We start from the raw sequence: 20,918 nt of genomic DNA on the forward strand, positions 1-20,918 counted from the left end.
CGGGCTGGAAGACTTGAGGATAATCTGTTTACCATACATGTAGAGGAGAGAAGAGGAGACCCAAATGAATGGCTGGGCCAAGGAGAGGGGGAGCACAACTGTGGCATTTATTCAGTCTGTCTGCCAGCAGCACCGTCAGCTGGTGTGCAGCGATTGCCTACAGATTGCGCTGTGGGTATTTATAAGGGATGGGTGTATGTTGAGACCCCTCCATATTTTACCTTGGGGCTGTTCTATTCATTTTGAGATGAACAAACCTCCCATCCCCTCCCTCTCCATTTGAAGATTTGAAGTAGTTCACTTCCAGGGCAAGCCTGCTCCTCTCTACAACCACTGCAATGAGAAAGGAGACACATGTTTCACTAAGATCCTGGTGCTGTTCCCACTGCAGCATCCAAGGTTTGCTACTTGAATTTAAAATCAGCTAGAGCCTGATTCTCTCAGTAAGAACAAATCCTCTGTTTCTAACAGGAACATGATATACAGATGCCCAGAGCAAAGGTCCCTTTAGCCCTGAACCTTCTCCTGGAGCACAGCCTGGAGGTATTATTGTTCTCCTAAGCTACCCTGAAAGTATTTCAAATAATCAGCTTGTTCTCAATCTGATTCGGGGACCACATTTTCACTGGGAACTACTGGTCAGGAGATGTCGGTGACTGTGCAGATGTTCCCTGCCTCAGTTTCCCCACGGACCTTTTCTATATTTTGCTTGTTTTGCTAATGGCCATCTCTGGTCAGGACTGTGTACAGCACCCGTCACCAGGTGGGTCCTACTTTGTGATAGAGCCTCTTGGCAAGATCATAACGTAAGACAAGTAATGATGAAGCACTACCAGTTTAGCTCTTGCCCCTGTGGCACCTTGCTTTCCCAAACGACTGTCCGCATGCAGTGGCTTCTCACTCCACTCTGTTACCCCCCTGGCGTGGTGCTGAGTGTAGTCAGATGACTGTGCAAGCCCCTGCAAACCTCTTAGCAAATGAATTAAGGCTTCAGAGGTGACTGGAAGAAGCACTGGCTCAGAGAGGCAGCTGGGGGGCTGTTTGAAGGAGACCCACCTGGTTAAATAGATCTTTTTCTTCTCACATTGGAAAGTGCCTGGGCAGAGCCGTAGACTTAGGCAGACACTTAATGTTGCTAATTGCTTGTGTTTCAGTAGTGCTGGAGGTCCCTGCCATGGACGAGGGTCTATTGTGCAAGAGGTCTGTGCAAAACACCCACCACATGAACCTGTGAACTCTTCCTGTTAGATACCGCCCACCACAGGGGGCAATTAAAAGAAGTCAGCAAGTCTCTATTTCGCTGGTGTGAACACTCGCAGCTGCTGACGACAGCTGCTTTTCCTCCCCTCGCGTCACCCTGGAGGAACTGGCCACTGTTCCTCTGTCTCAGCAGCGGACGGGGGAGGCTGTGTGATGATAGATGAGCTCAACAGGGGTGGGTAACACTGGAAAAAAGGGGAAACGCAGTCTGCCTGGATTTTGCATCCAGGTGCCTCTTCATGGGAGCACACACAAGCACGAATACAGATCCATTGGGTCTTGCCCCTAAACCTGTATTAAGGCAGTGGCTGAGAGAGGCTCCGAAAGCCCCTTCTTGTCCTCTAAGGGTATGGTGCAAGGGTGGCTTCAGATGATTTGGTATTTCTCTTCCCAGATATCTTTCAAATGAATCCATCGCGTATTCACCCAGCCTGCACCAGACCCGTGGAAATGATGCAGCATGTTTTGGGGACTTGGGACCAGTTGGTCCTTTGTCCAGGCCTTTGCTGGGTTCCCTGCTCTGTTTGCACTCACTTTCCATCTGCTGGCGTCCTTACTGCTCACCTCGTATTTAATAATTCTCTCTAGTCAGGGCAGATACTATTGACAAGAGAACAGCAAGTGTTATCCTCTGGTTTAAGAACAGAGTATTGGGAAGTAAAGTTGAAACGCAGGGTCCCTGGGCTCTGCCGTATGCCCCACTTAAAAACATGCGTGGCAGGAACGATTGCTCTTAGGCAGAGGGGTTCACCAAAGACAGGGTGTGCTACACTCACTCTGCACCTTTTTAAATAAGCTGATCACTTCTTTTTTGTGGGGAAAATTGACTGACTTCATGGTTCTGGATGCATTGAAAATATTTGCTATGGCGTCCTGTGGGAAAGGACAGGGCGAACCCGCAGAGGGTCAGAGCTGCTAAAAAGCCATTCAGGTGGCCAAAGTAGGGGTCACAGTGAGAGGCTGTCTCAGGCTGGCAGCTGTCAAGGATTGCTTTTCAGATGAACATTCTATTTTCTATATTCAGGCTCAGTCTTGGCACAAGCCATGAAAAAGCAAGTGCAAGACTGGGTGAGGCATATTGGTGCTGCAACGTAAGCCTGTGTCTGCAATGCAGTGCGTGCTGCAGGTCTCCCAGTATGAAGGAAGACAAATCTGTGCTCTCTAGCTGTGTTTAAAAATCCCATCCACAACTCCATGGAGCTTCTCCATCTGGCCGGTACCCAGGTACTCAGCACTGCTGAGACTCGGATCTGACAGCCCCAGCCTGCCTCTGCTGTGTTATGTTCCCTTTTACCATCACTGCCAGCTCTTACCTGGTGCTTCAGATCCGTAAGGAGCAACCATAAGCTGATTCGAGGCGGGGCTGAGCTATGATTTCATATGCAGGTGGCAACACCAACACATGTAAAATGCTCCCTGGGCTAGGAGGATGGTGTTGGAGGTGTTCTCCCACGGAAAGCAGAAAATTATTGTGTCCTGAATCTAATTTAAACCAAGCAGAGCAGTGTCCATTACCTCGATACCCTAGGCAGAGTAATAGCCTTGCACCGTCCCTCTCCCATGAGAGGTACATGTGGGTGCCCAGGCTCAGGGCAGTAAATGAAGTCCCTCTCCCTTCACAGCTGCTCTGCATCTCCTGGCAGTTCGGGCAGAAGCAGAAAAGCCACGCTGCCACCCAAGGCCCATAAAGCAAGTGTTATCTACTGAAATCCATCACTGAAAAATGTGGTTAAGCCAGTTCTATAGCAACAAAAGTGAAGAATCAATCAGGGCTTAATTATCTTTCCTGAATGCAACAAGAGCTGTTTCACAGCAGTTCACATCCCTGCCCTTCCACTCCCCCTGAAGGGTAGCACATGCATTTTCTTGCATTCAGCTTCTTTCCTGTCAACAGCAGATAATCAGCTTAATAGAGAAAAGATTGTCCTCACAACACCAACAGAGCTGTAATGGAGAGAAGGCTGCCTTGAGAAAAAAAAAAAGAAAAAAAAGCATGGCTCACTTGTATAGCAAAACTGTTGGTTCTGCACTCCTGGTGTTTGGAGAGTCTGGGGGTGTGTGTGAATCAACATTAACACCTTTCCCTGGGAAACAGCATTGTGGGGCTGCTGATATAGCCTCTGCTGTCCACGGCCTACAGAAGCAGGAGATGGAAAAGAGTTTGAGGAAATTTTTGATCGTTGGCACTAAGCTAAAGATTCAAGGCCCTTGTCTGCAGTAAAAAGGGAGTTCTCAAAAACATCTCCACCTGGGATGATAGTTATGAATGGCACCTGCTTCATTAGTGCCTGTGAAGCTGTGAATTAACTTTGATCTCCCTCTGGGGCTGTCTCAGTTTCCCAGCACACCTGGTGGTACCTCATTTTGCAGTATGTATCCTGGGTGCAGCCAAGCTCCATTGGTTCCTCCCAGGCCCATGACGAGAGCCCCTGCTCTGGCTCAAGGATGTCTCTTCTGTACAAGACCAACGTGGTGGGAACCTGCATGTCGGTGGTGGGGGTATTGCCCTGTGGTCCTTCAAATTGGCTTTGCTGGGCTGTGTCTGACGGTGGAAGGTGCTAAAAAGTGAAGAGCCATTGCTGGCAATGGGAGAAAAGCTGCAGGAGCAGACCTCCTTGAAGCTCACCCTCTCCAACCTCCTAAGCAGCTGTAGTGGTCAGATCTTCCCATATCTTTTTCTTCAGACTGCTGACCTTTCTGAGGCAGTGGGATGGGTGGCTTGGAGAGTTTCAGCAGAGATCAGTGAGCGGCTTTCTCTATCAAAAGTGGCTTTTCCCCACAGAACATGATTACTTTGTCACAAGCTGCCTGAGAAGACCCATCACCAGGAAGAGTAATGCAACAAGGCAAAATGAGATTGAGACCCTGCAGAGTTTCTCTGTGAGATGGAAAGAGCTGGAGAATTTCAAGTGAGCACTGAGGTATGAGAAAAATACCCTGGACACTCAGGGAGGTTGCTCTTCTCCTCCCTGCTGCTGGGCAGCCCAGCATCTCCACCCCAGCGTGCTAAGGAGCCAGAGGAGATGGGGACAACGGCCATGGGACACTTCCACCAGTCAGCAGTTTCTCTCGGTGTTATGCCGGTGGTTTGGTCCCCATCTCTTTCTCACCACACTTGTGCCAGCAGCGCTCAGCTGACAGAGGGGATGGGTGGGCAGCGAGTGGGACTTACACTGCCCAGCAGGAACTCAGGGTCAGGGTAACGTCATGGCTGTGGCTGCTGGCACTGAAGATAAGTGGTGAGGGGAGCGTCAGCCAGGTTTGAGGCACTGAACGAGTGTTGTCTCATGATGTGATCAGCACGTGCTTAGGTGAAAGGCCCCTGAGCTGAAGATCCTGAGAGACGAAAGGGGTTGTCCATCATTAATACCCTGTGAAGGTGAGGGACAGCAGAGAAGACAAGCGATCTGCTACTGGCAGGGCAGCAAGGTGCAGCTACCAATTTGTCCAGCAATACCTTGGGGAGAAAAAAAACAACCCCAAACTTGGAGATTTACAGGGTAGGTTTACAAGCATTAAGGAGGCTTAGGCAAGAGTAGCTTTGGCCTGTGGAAATAGAAATGTCTTTTGCATAGGTACCCTCATCCTGCAGGATGTGTATGGCTTTGCCTAATGAGAGGCCTCGTCAATTAACTTGAACACATGCTCTCTTGTCAAGGGCTGTTTACTTGTAAGAAGACATCGTTCAGAAAGCCAAAGAACCAAGACATTTGCATGAAAACTCAGGGAAGCTGTTGTGTCACTGAAGAGCTGGGAACATTTATCTTTTCTCCCTTGTGTGAATATATTTTTCTTTGTAAAACAGCAGGGTAAGAAGTAAAAGGTGGAGTAGAGCTGAACTCAGAATCTGTAAGCTGCACTCCTGCTCTGGATGGGGCTGAGGGTCCAGGACCCTGCGTGCCCAGTGCTGCACTGTGGACAGGGGTCCCTCTTGGGGTTGATAAAAGATGACATGCATTGACCTTGGAGCAGGCAGAGCCTGGCACAGGATAGACCCTTTTGGGATTCAGCCAGAAGCAAAGGAGATCATTTCCCTCTCTCTGGACTCGCAGGCATGGAATGGAAAATGCATCATTCATGAAAGCGCTCGGTGCTGAGCTAAACATGAACCTCCTGTTGCTGCAAATGCAGTTTCTATCCTAGAGGTTCCTTTAGATCTAATTAGCGTCAAATGGTAAATCATCTCCAATAGCTTGGTGTGTCTGCCTGACCTCAGCTCTGGGACCACACTGCTAAACTCTGCAGACCTGCAAGAAAGCCAGAGTCAGTAACTAGGAAGGCTTTCTCTTGATTTACAGGGCCTGTGACCTGTAAGTCAGCACCTATTTAATTCTATTTTATTGTCTGTCTTCTGTAGATCAGTTTAAATGGGAGAAGCAACTGAGTACTGAAAGCCAGCTCATGAAGGGCTCTTGCATATGTGTGTGAACAGGAAATGTTTTGCTTTGTTCTGGATTTGTTTCGTTTTGTTATGCAGAAAGTGCAGCTATTAATGAGGAGCTTTTGGGAATTGAGAAGCCGGCTGTCAGCCTACTGGGATACCTTGTGTGTCAGTCCTATCACATACAAAACCCCATCCAGAGGCCTGAGCTCTGTTATTAGCAGTTGCAGACAGTGTGAACACATCAACAACTGTTCATTGCCCTGACACTGGATTAGGCTTGAAAACTTCTCTCAAGCAATATCCAGGCAGTATATAAATGCCTATGTGACAGCATGTCAGGGTTATCTCTTGGGCTGGAGTAAATGCGTGCTGGGGGATGGCAGTAAACCCTGTTCCTGACTCAGCTCATCTAGAAGGGGTGAAGCCAAGCCGTCAGCACTTGGGTTGGGAAGGCCGACACAATGAGCCTGCCCTCCTGAGTCAGGGAGGGCAGAGCTGCAGGTTACTGTCACCAGCAAGGGCCAAACAAGAAAAAGAGGGACCTAGAGAAATACAGAGATTGGGCAAACACTGGCTCCAGCTGGGAGGAACGATAAATCTGGTGAGTGTGGGTTTTCCCTGGAAAGGGGGAACCAGGTGGGACCAGGACCAGCCTTACCCTGGAATGAGGCAAGTGGTGCCCTGACAAGCAAGTGCTGCCCGTGTGATCTGACTACTGAAAAAAAGCAGCAGGAAAGGCAATTCTCCACACACAGCTGGGAAACCAAACCAGGACCGACTGTGTCTGAAAGCAATGCCTGCACCAGTGCTCTGAGCAAGGAGGATGAATGTTTTCCATGCCCATGCCTCCTGCCTGCTCTTTCTCCCCTAAGAAAGTCAGAGCCAAGGGCTCTCCTCACCTCCCCCTCTTTCCAAGTGCTCTGATCCTTCAGGGAGCAGGGGTGTGAGCTGTTCCACTGCAGCAGAGCAGGGGAAGCAGGAATAATGGTTTTGCATAGAGGGAGTTTTCCATACGGAGGGTCACATTGCACGAAGCCCAGCTGCAAAATAACCTTGAGAAAATCTGCATGAAGCTGTGAGCGGGAATGGGGGAGCATGCTGATTTAAAGAAGAAATCAGAGGTTGGATCCACAGGGCAGAGAGGATGTCGCTGCTGGAGGAAGAATTGGAGCATACCTGAGGGCCTTCTGAGCTTGGTGTTCTTGGGAGGAGGCCAGCTCTCCTAAAAATGCCGTGCTGGATCGTTGGAGAGCAGCGAGGGAAGGGTTACAGAAATGCTGTGTCTGGTAAGTGTATACGTCTGGCACGTGTGCAATAAGGGTCTGAAAGGTTTGGTGCACAAGCTCGTCTATGGAAGGGGGAGCGGTGGAGCTGCGTGGTGCCTGTCTCAGCAGATTTGGCCATTTGGCCTCACTGTGGCTTGGGGTATCTGCAGCCTCATCCCCTACCCCTCCGAGGGGTCTGGCTGCCATGCTTAATGTCCGGTGTGATCTGGTGCCGCTATAACCTGGGGTCAGACTGGGGACACAAGATTTGAAAAAGAGCCATGTGAGAAAGAACAGTGAGAAGCCTTGTTGGCATCTCCTCTCCTTGGCTGTGGACCTGCATGAAGTCCGGTCCTTGACTCCGGTCCTTGCCTGAGCTGTGCTGTAGGTATGCCTGTGCCTGGCCTGATACCTTTCTGATCTTCGTGTTGCTTTGCTGATGTGGCTTCCCAGCTTGACCGTCAGTCTGCCTCTTCATCACAGACCTGTCTGGGGATCACTAGACCGTGGCATTACCTTGGGTAATGTCACTGGACCTGCTCTACTCTCTGTGTTCAGGCACTGTGGGACTGGTTGGTGAGGACACTGCCGTGTCTTGCTATCACCCTGGGGTCCCAGCTCCCCTTCCCTCAGGGAACAGCCCCACTCTTGCCGCTCCCTGACACAGGCTGTGGGGACACCATGAAAGCCCACGCAAGCAAGTCTCTAATAATGCTTTCCATCCTCCTGACCCTGCAGAATGTGGGCAACAGGTCTTTGTGACACTCTCTGGAAAGTCAGAGAGGCTGAACGTGGATAGACTTGGTGCAGATAAGAGAAGGAAATCTGGAGCCTGCAGTACCACTGCAGGTTGAATCAATGGGGCATAGTGTTCCTAGCAAGCATTTTCACTTGCTGTGTGTTGGTCCTTGTCTGTAAGAACATCCTGATCATGCTGCTACAAACCCTGGCCTTGAACCCCACTTCAACACAGTATGATGGGGAGTACTGGGAACAGGGTCTCAAGTTGTCCAGTCCAGGAAGAGCTAGGGATATCTGGGTTTATAGAGATGTCAAAGTAGGAAGGTGGCTTGAGACACTTTTGGGGAGAGCAGGTTAAGCTGGTGTGTAGGTAGCCTAAGCCAAATATAGACTTTTCATTAGGTATATGAAGAAGCTGTCATACCTTTCCAGTTCCAGAGCTCCACAGTCCTTGAAGAAAGCCTTTCTTCAAGGCTCTGGCTGTGTACAAGACATCAGAACAAAGGCCCCCAGCACAGGACCTCAGTGGCATTGTGGTCGGAGGAGCATGAGCGCTCCCCCCAGATGCACGCTTCACGTCCTGCCTATGGGAGGGCAAGATGTACTGTTCTGCCCTGGGGATTGGAGGGAAAGTACTGGACTACCCAAGCACCGTTGCATCACCTTCAGCTGCATCCACGCAGCAATACAGGCTGCCTTCATGGAAATCACAGTTGTCACCTGCCTTCTGTATCAGCTAAACAGACCTGTGTTCACAACACATGTAAGTCTCTCTCCCTCTTAAAAAAACCAAACCAAACAATCCACAAAACCCAGGGATCTCCCTGAGATCTCTCCATTGCAACAGTGGGAGATGTTCCCTTACAGAAGATTCCTATACAACTCACAATAAAGAACAGGCGCTTTTAGAGGAGTAACAGGCTGATTACAAAGCACATTTTTGTAGTTAATTTGTATTCCATGTGGCCTTTTTTGCCCTAGTCCTTGCCAAATGGGAGCTAGATATTTTCCTGGAGCTGAAGGAGAACTACAGGGACAGGAGGAACAGGGCCAGGACTGGGACCCCACTGTGTTGTGCTGCCTAAATAAGACTGCAAGCCTATTGACTGTGTCAAAAAGAAGTCTGATGAAATGACTGCCCAGGGAGAGGAGGTTTTAGAGGGCTTCTTAAGAGGAAAAGATGTAATACCCAGTGTCTGGAAATTGAAGTCAGCAAAAATCAACCTGGAAATACAATGTAGATTTTTAAGAGAGTAATTGGCCATTGAGACTGATTGCCAAGGGACTGGGTTCTCCCTCACTGTGAGTCTTTAAATTAAGGGGACATGTCTTTAACAACCTGCAGGCACCACGGCAGGAGAATTTTGGGACTTCATGCAAGGGCATTAGATACAAGGGGACCAAGCAGTCGGTCTGTGTGTATGTGTGGGAAGTGCTGCACCTCTTCAGCTGTGCTCGTAGGACAGAGCCCATCTTGGGTTGGATATATCTGGAAGAGAAAGGACCAATGGGTCCAAGAAGGTGAGGAAGCTGAGCAGCGGGCATTTAACAAATCAGCTGAAGACCTGCGCACCAGGGTCTCCCAGGGCCACATCCCTGGATGAGCTGGGTGGAAGCAAGGGCAGAGAAGGCTGCCAGCAGAGTTAACAGAGCAGTGTGACTAATGAGTTGTCCAATTCTTCAAATGAACTCCATATTTCAAGAAAATAATTTTTGTTCTGGACAAAATGAAAACTTTTCTTGAACCTGCTGAGCAGTGAAGGTAAAGGCATCTCCCGCTCCCAGCTTGCGGCCTGAGCCAGAGTTTGCTAGATTCATTGAAAGTCACCATTATCCAGCAAATGGCTTAATGTGGTCATTGAATAGGGTGGGTGGACACAAGGCCAGTCAAAGGGGCAGATGTAAGATAATTTGTGCAACCTTTGTTTTTGGACAGTTCTTCATTTTTCAAGGACATGTCCATACTGGAAACTTTCAGAGTGTCTTTTGTAAGCTATTGCACTGCCACTGCTAACCAGGAAACCATTCTCATTTTAGAGAAATATTTACCTCATATTTCCACAGTAGTCAGATGAGGTTTTCAGAGACTACAAATTCAGAGATAACCTGTGGGAACTGTAATTTAAAATTTCCCGGCTTTTAGATGCTCTTTTTTTCTTTTCTTTTAATTTCTACGGTATTTTAGCAATGTTGTATTAAAAGAACCCACACAGTGTTGGAAGCTGGCATTATTAATCTGGAAGTGGTCTGGGCTGTACTGTGTGGGAGCATACCACTGCTTGGTTCACATTACCGGTTACAGTATGGTGCCCACAGGCAGAAATGCAGTGATAAAGGTCTAAGAGCGCTTTTACACCAGAGTGGTTGATTTTCCTTCCTGAAGTGGAGGGACCCATATACCCCTGGAAGTACTTTTGGGCTTGATAACCTTGTCCACCCTTCAAGGGCATCCCACATGAATTACACTCAACAGGTGGAGCAAATTGCTTTGACCTGCGACAAGGCCTTGTAGCCAAAGCCTGGGTATGTCAGTGGAAAGAGCGTCGCTAGATTTTGGATAAAGCCTGTTGGCTGTAGAGCATAAAATTTAACAGAAGACAGCTCTCCAACAGGATCTTTCCCAGCCTGGTGGCCTCATTTAATGCGTAGTCGTCTCTGATCTATTTGCATTTTACCACTTGCTGAACTGCTCTGTTATCTGTACAGGAGCTCTGTACTTAGAGGCGCTGGTCACATACAGCTTCAGATTTCAGTTATTATTTGAGCTTGGCTTGTTCCTGGCTGCATCATTAAAAGGAAAGAGAAGTTTCTTTGCCCACCTCTTCTCCTTAAACTTCTGTATTGCTGCATTTTATGCTGCACACATTCAGAGGGTAATAAATTCAGTCGTTTTTGGTCTAAATGTAATTTCTTAGTAATTGCCATCTATTTATTTTTATTGGTAGCAATATCTTAGCTTTACGAATGCAAGATCCGGATTCTTCTGGCAGTGTCTTAGGGAAGGCTTGCTTAATAAAACTAAAAATGCGTTTGAGAAGGCTTAAATTGGACGACTGCAGAGAACTCTCTTTTTCGCTGAACATGGCAGAATTCATTCCCCAACAAGGCCGTGAGGGGATGTAGGAGATGGAGAGCAGGATGAAACCCTTCTGTCTGTGAAGGTTTAGGACATCTCATCAGCTGAATGACTCCTGGAAAAGCACAGCTGGAACCAGACTCAGATCCTGAAAGGCTAAGCGTAGTGGCTATTTCAGCCTTGTCTACAAGCAGTGGCTCCAATCCAATTTGTGACCTTCCCCTTCTCTTCCAATGCTGGGGGAGCCTTTGCATAGCCGCTGATGGTCTTTGGGGTGGGCTTTTACTGATTTACGGTTTTCTGATTCAAATTGGGCATGGCGCTGGGAACACTAGTTATTATTGTAATTTTTCCATCCCTTCCGCAGTTTTCTTTCTCATCTTTTCGTCCACCCGCATTGAGAACAATAAATCCCCAAAATTCATTCTGACCCACGTGCACATGCAGCACAGAGCATCTTTTTGATAGTCACATTGAGCAAGCTTTGAGAGAAATTCTGGGTAATTTTCATGTCCATTTTCATCTCCATTTCACCATCAGATCATTAAAACGAGACAAGTAAAACATCTCAGAATAAAAATGACAGACACAAAAGCAGGTCTTTAAATATTAGCAGCTTTAAAATTAATGTTTGATAAGATTCCATACTGAATTTTGATTACTGGTGCCTTTTACAAAGTTCAGCTATAAGATCTGAATCTTTTATTGTGCATTCCCAGGAAGATAAAACACAGTTATTGCTAGTGCAGTTTGGCTTCTATATCCTTAACAAAAATGCCTGTTCCTTGGTTGCCATATGCTACCAAAAGGGATAAGATTTTAATTACCAGTCAATAAAGTCCCTTCACGTTTTTCATGGTAATAGACCTAAAAAAAGTTTTTTTTACTCACTAGTTATATAGTGCCTCTTAAAATGTCAGTGGTTAGGTACATATTGGGGTCATTGAAATTCAGAGAGGTGTTTATTTGCAAATCACATCCCCCCACCACCCGTTTCTCTGTTCCCTGGCAGTGGTTTCTGCAGAGGGACACCCCGGATCCCGCGAGCCCCATGTGTCGGGTAGTCTGGGACTGTCACTTGTCCCATGCCAAAGCCTGGGGACAGAGCTAGCAATTTACCAGTGGGACCCTGCGTGAGTGTGTGTGTCTGTCCGTGCACAATGTTCTGTGTATGGTCTCTGCTGCTGGCAGGAATGCTTCCTGTAGGGTCCTTGCTTTTATTGCTGTGTCCAGGAAGCCATAAAGTGTAGTAGAATGTGAGAAATAGTTTAAGTCCTATGCTGCTCATAAACACTTTTAACCTTGCTTTTCAAGAGGAGTACTTAATCAAGGGGAGGAGAATATGAAGTCTTTTCCAACTCACCTGGGCCATAAATGAACCCTTCAGCAAGGGTAAAGTGGGGCACACTGAGAATTACTGCTGTTTCCACTGGCTGAGAAACGGGCTATGATTGTTCTTAGACAACTCCATCTCATTAGGATGGTGGGTCTAAAAAACCACTTAATTCCTGGAACAGAAGGGGACCACAACCCCAATGATGTGACTGATGCTAAAATGCTAAACCCAGACCTGTTCCAGTGCTTATTTGTAAAGCCTTGCCCTGAGCATCCTTCTATCACTAGTGGAGAGGTGGGGGGGCCTCCAGACTCATGCCTTTCCTGTGGCTTGTTCTTGAAAGGTGCCTGCCTTTCTCTCCCTGGAGAGGGCATGGAAAAGGAAACCAGCCTCCTGACTCACATCTTGAACATCTCCAGCTTTCACATTGCATTTGGAAGTCACGCTGGTGACGTGAGGGTGACACAGGCGTATTAATTTAGACGTTCCTGGGGTAAAACAAGTGCTAGGATGCATGCAGACAACACCCCAGAGGGGGGTGTGAGAGAGGATGGACAGGAGATGTTCAGACCAGAGCTGGGCATGGAGACATTGCTGCAAATACAGTGGTTTGTGTAGGCAGGGATGGGTCTCTGACCCTGCGGACCTTCAGTGTGTGGGTGCTGCTCTGTTGGGGCAGTCATGAAGGAGCATTGCTTTGTCAGAGCCTCGGGCTGCACGTGGCTGGATGAACATCAGCATCAGGGAGGCAGAAATTGCTTCCATTAGTGACTAAACGGTTCTGTGTCTGCAGATGACGAATACGCTGCTGCTGACGATGGAGGGCATGCTGACACGGTTCTGGGAAGTTAAATACAGGCAGATTCAGCACTGGGGACACGTTTTTCACAGAGAGGGGCAAATCATGTTATCTTTACAAGTTACCTTACAGGAGAAAGGTGGCTTGCTTGCATGAGCCTGTGTGGGGCTTTACTCAGCTTTCTGGGGGGCTTTCCTGTATGAGCAGATCCCAAGGTTTCATTTGGCTGTAAACGAGTCAGATGCTATTGGATGTGCAGAAGCGAGTATTACACTGTGCCTGCAGCAAGCTGTGGGGAGAGGAAATGGCTGTGAATAAAACCATCAGCATCTGGCCCAGAGAGACTCCCTTGCAGCCAGCAGGCTGACAGCAGGGAAGTCCAGGGGGACAGCAGTGGTTAGTTTGCCTCATTGATCATGGCAGGCAGCTGATCTAAATTCAGCTGAGGTGCAAAGCCCTGAGCGAAGGAAGTGTGAGGGCCGTGAATGTTTGCTAGAAAAATAGACAGCATCGTTCTGAGTTAAGAAGGTGCATGGGGTGTGCTGGATGTGGGCTGTTGGCGCTGAGAGCAATTTGCTGTAACAGGGAGGACGTACTGCCTCCGGGCCCTCAAACAGTGACATGAATGGTAACAACCGATCTGGCTCTTCTCCCTGAACTGGTTCATCTTGCTGTTCAAGGAGGTCCTGATTCTGCAATAGGCTGCGGACAGGGACAGCAGCCTGCCTATATGAGGCAACTTACAGGATCGAGACTCTATCCTGAGTTTAATCCTAATGCACGTACCTACTTTGATGACGTGCCTTTGCATACTGTCTGTGCCTGGACAGAGGACACTTGGAAAGTCTCATCACGGAAGGAGTTTCCTTGAGCCTGTCCTAAGTCAAAGATACTGAACTCTTTGCACTGGCCATGGGGTTTGTGTCTGTTTTTTTAATGATTCTGTGCATTCTCCAAAGAGATTAAGCCAAAGCGTGTGTCCAAAATGTCACTGCAGAGGAGCAGCTGTATTTCCTAGTGCTTACACTAAATCAATCAGTCTATGTGGCACAAGAAAGAACTGTCTTATAGTCCTTCTGAATGTTGTAGTCTTCAGGCTGATGGCTGTAGCTCACAGACAACAAATCAACAGGGTCTTTTCCAAAAGCTGCTAAAAGCAAAGCCTCTTTAATAGGAGACTCCAGGTAACATGGACTATCAGGAAGAAGTTGATTTTAAACTTCAAACGTGCAGGGTCACTCTTGCCCAGGAGAGACCCCCCCAGCTGCTCTGCACCCACCATGCACTTGCACCTTGGCTGGGCAGAGCACGTTGGGTGCTTGGTGAATATGCCCTAAGATAAAGTTGTGTGCATACCTTGAGGGGGAGAGGCTGACCCACCTCTTCTTTCCTCAGTTTCCCTTCTGTGACATGGCAATCCTCTCCTACTGGCTTCAGCCCACGCTAGATCAGGCTGGGGAAAAGACGAGATGCTTCCGTGCACCCTGCCATTTGCCGGGATTTTGTCTGCATCAGCGCCTCAAGTTGCAGCTTCCCTCGTCGCTGGCAGTCGTGCAGGGAACGGGTAGCCTCATGCTCGGTGCTGCTGCAGTTACTGCCTGTTGCGATAATGTTGTGTTTGCTCTCTGAAGTGGCAAACGGTTCCTGACCCAGGCTGTTAGATCCCCATAATAGCGTGGCTAATAACCAACAAAGCTTTTGCATTTTTTTGCAGCCTGTTTCACAGGCCATCTGGTGAGCCTGGCTGTAGGTTTGCAGGCGGGTGGAGAGTAGACATCCAGCTCTAAAGACTTAACTTTAAAGGTGGTTTGCAAAATTCACATGTTGCCACAGAGGATACTGAGAACATCTCTTAGTGAATATTTGGCTCGGAAAAACAAAACAAGGAAAGCAACAACAATAAATCCAAAAGAAGAAAAGACCCTGACTCCTGTTCTGGACTTCCAAAGGTTCTTTGTGGTTGCTTCTGTAGCAAACCAGGAATGAACTCCATGCTACTAAAGTAGGCTGCAAATGGGTGGCAGGGAGCTAAGCAAACAGTGGGGAACTCATGGCATTGAACTAAGCCATCTACTACTATTTTGCCATTGCTAGTAGGAGACCAGAACAACCCAAATGCCAGGCTCTGCAAAGGGCATGCCTGCTGAGAGTTATATCCCTTTCATAGCTTTCTGACTGTGATTGCTCAGCAAGAGGGAGAGGTGGCAACAATTTATGCCATTAACTGGAAGCCTGGGATCCATGTGCACAGCATCTCCTCCTGTCAGCTGTGGCTGAATTTCAAGCAGTTAAATTTGATGGATGTGGGAAACAGCAGGCTGTACTGTGAGGCTGGAAAAGCAAGACAGGCTGCTGGAGTGGTGGATGAACTGTGGTTTATTGTCAGGACAGAGATTTAGTGTGAGCATTTGGGACTTTTGCGCTCCTCAAGCATGTCTCTGGGGTTCATGTTCTCTCCGTGGCCTGTACTGAGATCAAGGCAGCTTTGCTGGAAGAGTGTGCTTGCTGACCCATGGATACCCAGGAGCCGTGAAGCTGGGGATGTCCTGAGATGGTTGTCACTTTTGGGAATGAGGGCAGGAAGGAGAGAAAAGCTTTTTCTGCTTGGCACACTGTGTCTGTTTGGGTGACAGAGGCAGATGGTGCCCAGCAGGTCGAGAGCCACCACTTCTGCCTTTGCTCAGCCTGGCTGCAACCGCCTCTTGAATCCCAGATTGCACAACATCTTGCACCAGCCCCTGGGATGGGGGACTCCAGCCAAAATTATGCTACTAGTCAGAAAGATTGTGCTGCAGGGAAAAAGTGGAGTGTCCTAGGAATAATGAGCTGTACCATGCCCTTTCACTGTGGGATTGTGAACTTTGCTCCTTTCGGCTGGTGACACAGGAAAACATGCTTTGGCCTTCTGCAGGGACAGGCGAGGTGGGTGGCTGTGTCCATCACTGCCCGAGGTACCTCTGCTCTACCTCAGAGCTTGCTCCATGATTTCAGTGGGGCTACACTGGTTTACAGTGGCACAGGAACATGCCTGCTGCCCTCAGTGGTGCCGGGAAGTTCTCTGGTGGCCATCCACACCCGCTGCCTCTCAGCTCGACTGGGAGGTGAAAATCCCAGGCTGCTGTAGGCACAGAGACCACATAGGCAGAGCAATAAATGAAACGCTGCAAGGCAATGCTTCCAGGCACTCTCCCATCACTATTACATTTTTAACATTCCCAATATGGTTTTTGACCAAGGCCAACCTAGTGCATAATTCTCAGTCATGAGCCTAGTAACTGAAAAAAGAGGGAAGAAGATTACCACGGGTCTCACGGAAAGAGCAAACCTGTGATGGGACATTTCAGGAGGCTTGCGGGATTCTGTAAAGCTTATTATTGGATGCTTAAAGGGGATTGTAGGAATGTACAAAACATTATGGGATGTTTAAGGGAAGGGCCAGATGCAGGGAAAGGAGGGATCAAAGCAAATTGGGGAGGAACAAGCATGGGAGAATGGGTCGGAGAGGGGGTAAAAGGGTCCAGCTGTGTGTAAGTAGGCTGCTGATCAGTGTGCTTTTCTGGCTGAGGCCTGTGTCTGCACTTCAGCCTGTCCTGTCCTCATGTTAAACCTGATTCATAGTTTTTTTTCTTTCTGTCTCAGTGCCTGTGAATATGTTTCACTGGCAAACTTCGAGCTCAACTAGTTCGTGAGTAGAAGACCAGAATGTGAAAGCCCAAGGCTGGACACAGGGTAAGTGAGACTCATGATCTTAGTATGGAGTCTGGATGGAGTAAATGTCTGGGGTTGGAGGTTTCTGCTGATGCACGTGTCCCTGTGGATGAGGAGAGTGAGGAACTGTGTGTGTCCACTGGGACCTTCAGTCCCGATCAGCTGGAGGGGAAGGGGGGAGCCGGTGGGGCTGCTCATGTTGTTCATGTTCATGTGGGTACCGCTGTTTGTTTTCTGGGGGCCAGTAAAGGCACTGTTCTTGGTCCGTGTTGGTCTGTGTGGCCAGTTGCTTGTGTTTTGTGTGCATCTGCATCTTTGGGACATGTGCTTTGCTGTGTGAAGACATCTACAAATTGGAAAAGTGGCAAACAGACTGGTGAGGAGAAACTCCTTGGGTCTTCAAGCCCACTGGGTTCAGCTTCTCCTAACATGATGTTTTTTAGAATCAGATTTGGAAAACACTGTTCCTCACTAGGGGAATGTATTTCAGCCTGGTACCATAATGGCTTTCATGGAGGATTTGTTGCAAGAACTGCAGATTTCTGCAGAACAGGCGTTTCCAAGGTGGAGTCAGCAATTTGCTGTAGTTATGGGACAAGGTAACAAGTCCAGCTGATCTGTGGAACCAGATTAAACATGGACTATTTCCAGTTAAACTTTGAAATGTGACTGGTAAGCTACAAAAAAGCCTTCATCCAAAAATCTTGGGAAGTGATGTCCAGCACCCTATCTTCCAAACCTAAAATGTGTGCTCATATTCATCTTCTGCACGTGCTGTATACCTGGTGTTTGATGGTGCGTGTCTCAGGAAGGCAATGATGTTTTGCATTACCAGCACTGAAATAAGTGGCCTAGATATGTTCTTTCTTGTAATGTAACTGTAAATGGATTTTGCTTCTAAAACACCATGACATTGATTTCGTACAAGTGACAGTCTTGTCTCGCTACCTAGATTCATTTGTTGTCTGATGGATTTTAATAGCAAAGATCTGAAATCTGATGATTAACCCCCACCCCCAAAAGAAAAAAAGAAGTTCAGAGCTGTGTCACATCCTTAACAGGAGCTTCAAAAAGAAGCATGACAAGCAGTGTTTGGGAAGAAATTAATGCTATTGGAAGTCTGATGGCAGGGAGCCTCAAACAAAAGGAAAACATTGAAGAAGGAGAGAAATCTTGGACAGCAGAGGCATTAGCATGAAACAGGCAGGCACAGCGTCCCTATCAAGAAAGAGCTGATCTATCTATATGTCCAAATATCCTTTGCTCTGACTTTATCCCCTGCCTGTGCTGTGGTAATATTACCCTGAAAGTAGTCTGTCTTTCTCGTATTTGAGACTTCACCCTTCTGACTCCAAAGGATCAGCATCACTTCCCTAAGTTCAGTGTGGTATGGGATAACCAGGGTAATTTAATGCAAAGGATTTTCCAGTGTGTCTTATGTGCCATAAAAAGCTAGATTTCCACCAGGATGGATTTGACTTATGAACTTAACAGATGCTGCTTCTGAAATTCTGGGATGCAGTACAAGACCCTTGTACTAAACACGGGAGAAGGAAGGAGGGAGTATAGCATGTGTAAAGAACATGCCAAGGAAATATAAGGTGGAGGAAAAACCAGCCTTGGGAGTGGGCAGGGATACTGGGGTAAGGCTTGTCTACTGTGTTTTAAGATTTCTATAATAGCCTAGTTATCTGGGACCTCTGGGCTCATCCCCCTAAATGTGGCAGCTAGGAAACTACATTCTCCCTGTGAGTCTTTCAGGATGCAAGCTGTGCTGCTTCATCAGTGTGATGGCTGCTGCTTTAACAAGCCGCATTAGCCCAAGATTGATTGTCCCATTCACAGCATGAAAGATCAGTGCCATTTGCAGCAGTGAAGGTCTACCCTCTCTGGGGTTACTGCTGGCGTGGGGTTGTCAGGCAGCTGCCTGCATGGCAGTGATGGTGGAGAGCTTGCTCTCCTGTAGCTGGGCTTGTGCTGGGGACGTGGGCAGCCGCACACCTCCTGTGCTGCCTGCTGGGACACTTGCAGCCCTCTCCTCCACTGGCTCGGTGACTGAGTGCAAGTAAGGATCATTCATTTTGGGATCCCTTGTGGGCAGCTGTTCAATCCCAGTCCTGTACGGGTGTTGTCTGCGTGGTGCAGCAGCAGGGCTGGGAGCGGAGAGAGCAGACCAGACCTTCCTCTGGAGGAGTGAGCCCACATCATCTGTCCCAGACCGCGTGGTTGCCTCAGTGCAGCACTAGCTTTCTGCTCGTGGTTGGGACCGGAAGGGTAACTGGGACAGGGAGGTTATGGGGTCGCTGATGGGTGCTATTACAACCTCCACACACACTGTATTGCCCATGGGTCTTAATCCGCTTGGGAAGTGCTTCCCTTGGCTTGTGGATGGTGAGTCGACACTGGCCTGGTGTCACCCCTTCTCCGATGAGCAGATGTGTAAAGGTTGGGCAGACCCTTTGAATCAGGCCGTGGGGGTGGGGGGGGTGGGGGATAGCAGCGTGCAGCTTTGCTGAGGAGGAGGTACAGACAGAGAGAGAAAACTGTGACCTGCTGCAGGGTTGGGCTCTCTGGGAAAGCACTGAGCATCAGGGATTGAAAGGCTCAGCACTGCAATCCGGGTGGCTGAATGCTTCACGCAGACATCTCACATGAGGCTTCTGGGCTCATGCCAAATGCTCTTGAAGTATTTCTAACTGGGTCCCAGAATAAGAAAGGTTATGTGCAAGAGAACAGAAGTGCATGGAGAATTTATAGCTAAATGAAAAGCCAGTGTGCAGAGTTGTGTCTAACTGCTTTCCAAGACCCAGAAAAGCCCACAATGTCCTTAGGCTGTGCCTGTCTTTATTTAAGTGGGAAATTTTTTGGGATCCCTGGGAGAGAGCGAGCTCATGTGATAGCAAATGAAAAACATGAGGCCTGAAGCAGTGCCCTTAATTTACCTTCAAGTTGAAGGAGACCCAAATTTGGTGCAAAGGCTGTTGTGAGGCATGCTGGAGGCAACCTTGCTGCTGTGCACTGAGAGAGGCAGCTGGGGCTTGCTTCACGGCTGGCTGCTTTTTCAGGTGACTCCCCACATCTCCTGCTCCCCTTGCCCCGTGACTTGGCTTAGAGGAGGCAAGAAGCAACAGCTTTTGTTCATTTTAAAGTAATTTTGAACAGATCTGGACAAAAAGCTAACTGTGAAAGAAAAGTGAAAGCAGTCTTAAGTGGGTATTATAAGCTTACAGGCAAAAATGGCAATGGTGGGGGGAAGTAGGAAATAAAAACAGCAGCTGAATCTTTCACAGGTTTCTTGCCGAGATCCTGTACTGGCAGGTCAGCGTGAAGTCTGTGGTCCTGTGCTAGTTATGACCAAATTCATATTTACTAGCCTGCGTTGGGTTTTACAACTGCAGCTGGATTCAAGGAACTGACAGTGAAAGATGTGATTTCCCTCTTTCAGTATTTCAAGCTATTTTCAGATAAATGACTGATGTTCTTAGTTGATCTTCATGCTTTTAAGAGCCTATGTCTGACCATCTGTCTCCAATTAGTCCCTTCAGCTCTGCAGTCTTCTCTCTTTGAAGTTCTCACACTTCTTTTTTGGTATATTAATAATGAAAGGAACCTCAAAGCACTCTCGAAGTATCATTTGCCCTGTTCAAAGCAGGATAACTTCACCCCTCTGGGAAGAGGTGGGACAAGACAAGTGAGGTGAATTTTTTTTCTGGACTTCCTTCTCTTAAGAACCATTATTTTTTTCTCTCTAAGCTGTATAAGTTGGCTAAGATAGTACTGTGGCAGAGGCCCTGGGCAAGATACAGAATCAGGATTCAGGAGATCTGGGTTCATTCTCACCTCTGCAGAATGACTCCTACCCGGTCACCACATAATGTCATCTGTATCGCTGCTTTCTCTTGCTTCTAGTGCTGTCAGGACCTGAGCAAACAGAAATGGGCTCTGCAACCCCCTCCTGGGATTGTGGCTGCCTGTTCTCAAGAGCAGCTCCAATACGGTGCAGCTGCAACCTGGGATCATGCTGTTGTCTTGCCAGCCTTGGTCTGGCAGTTGTATTTAAGCTCAGGCTCTTTGCCTTGTCCTTTCCTGGAGCTGTGCTGTAGGTATGCTATGCCTGGTCCTGTACCTTACTGATCCTGACCTCACTGTGTTGACTTCACTTCCCTGCTTGACCTTGAAGCTCTCTCATCACTAGAGACGTGATTACTGGTGTCCGTGGTTGCTCTCACCAAATGTGCTCTGCTCTCCACATTCAGATACTGTGGGACTGTCCTTGCTGTTAAAAAAGGATACTGAGGAAAGGGAGCTCTTGTGGACCAGGTCTTGTCTTTCTGACAGTGGCCAGAAGA

General features: G+C 48.2%; 1 protein-coding gene across 1 annotated transcript in view; it reads left to right on the forward strand.

Annotated features, from left to right (window-relative positions):
• The first annotated feature begins 6,002 nt into the window (after positions 1 to 6,002).
• Positions 6,003 to 20,918, forward strand: part of LOC148053129 (uncharacterized) — a 65,106-nt gene continuing 50,190 nt past the window's right edge. The window contains exons 1-2 of the transcript XR_015708400.1: positions 6,003 to 6,930; positions 16,501 to 16,590. The gene's annotated coding sequence lies outside the window, so the exon portion shown is untranslated. The remainder of the gene's footprint in view (positions 6,931 to 16,500; positions 16,591 to 20,918) is intronic.

The sequence above is a fragment of the Nipponia nippon genome, unplaced genomic scaffold (assembly GCF_047370975.1).
Source record: "Nipponia nippon isolate SJK-2023a ecotype South Korea unplaced genomic scaffold, ASM4737097v1 scaffold_4, whole genome shotgun sequence".
In the NCBI taxonomy this organism is placed as follows: Eukaryota; Metazoa; Chordata; class Aves; order Pelecaniformes; family Threskiornithidae; genus Nipponia; species Nipponia nippon.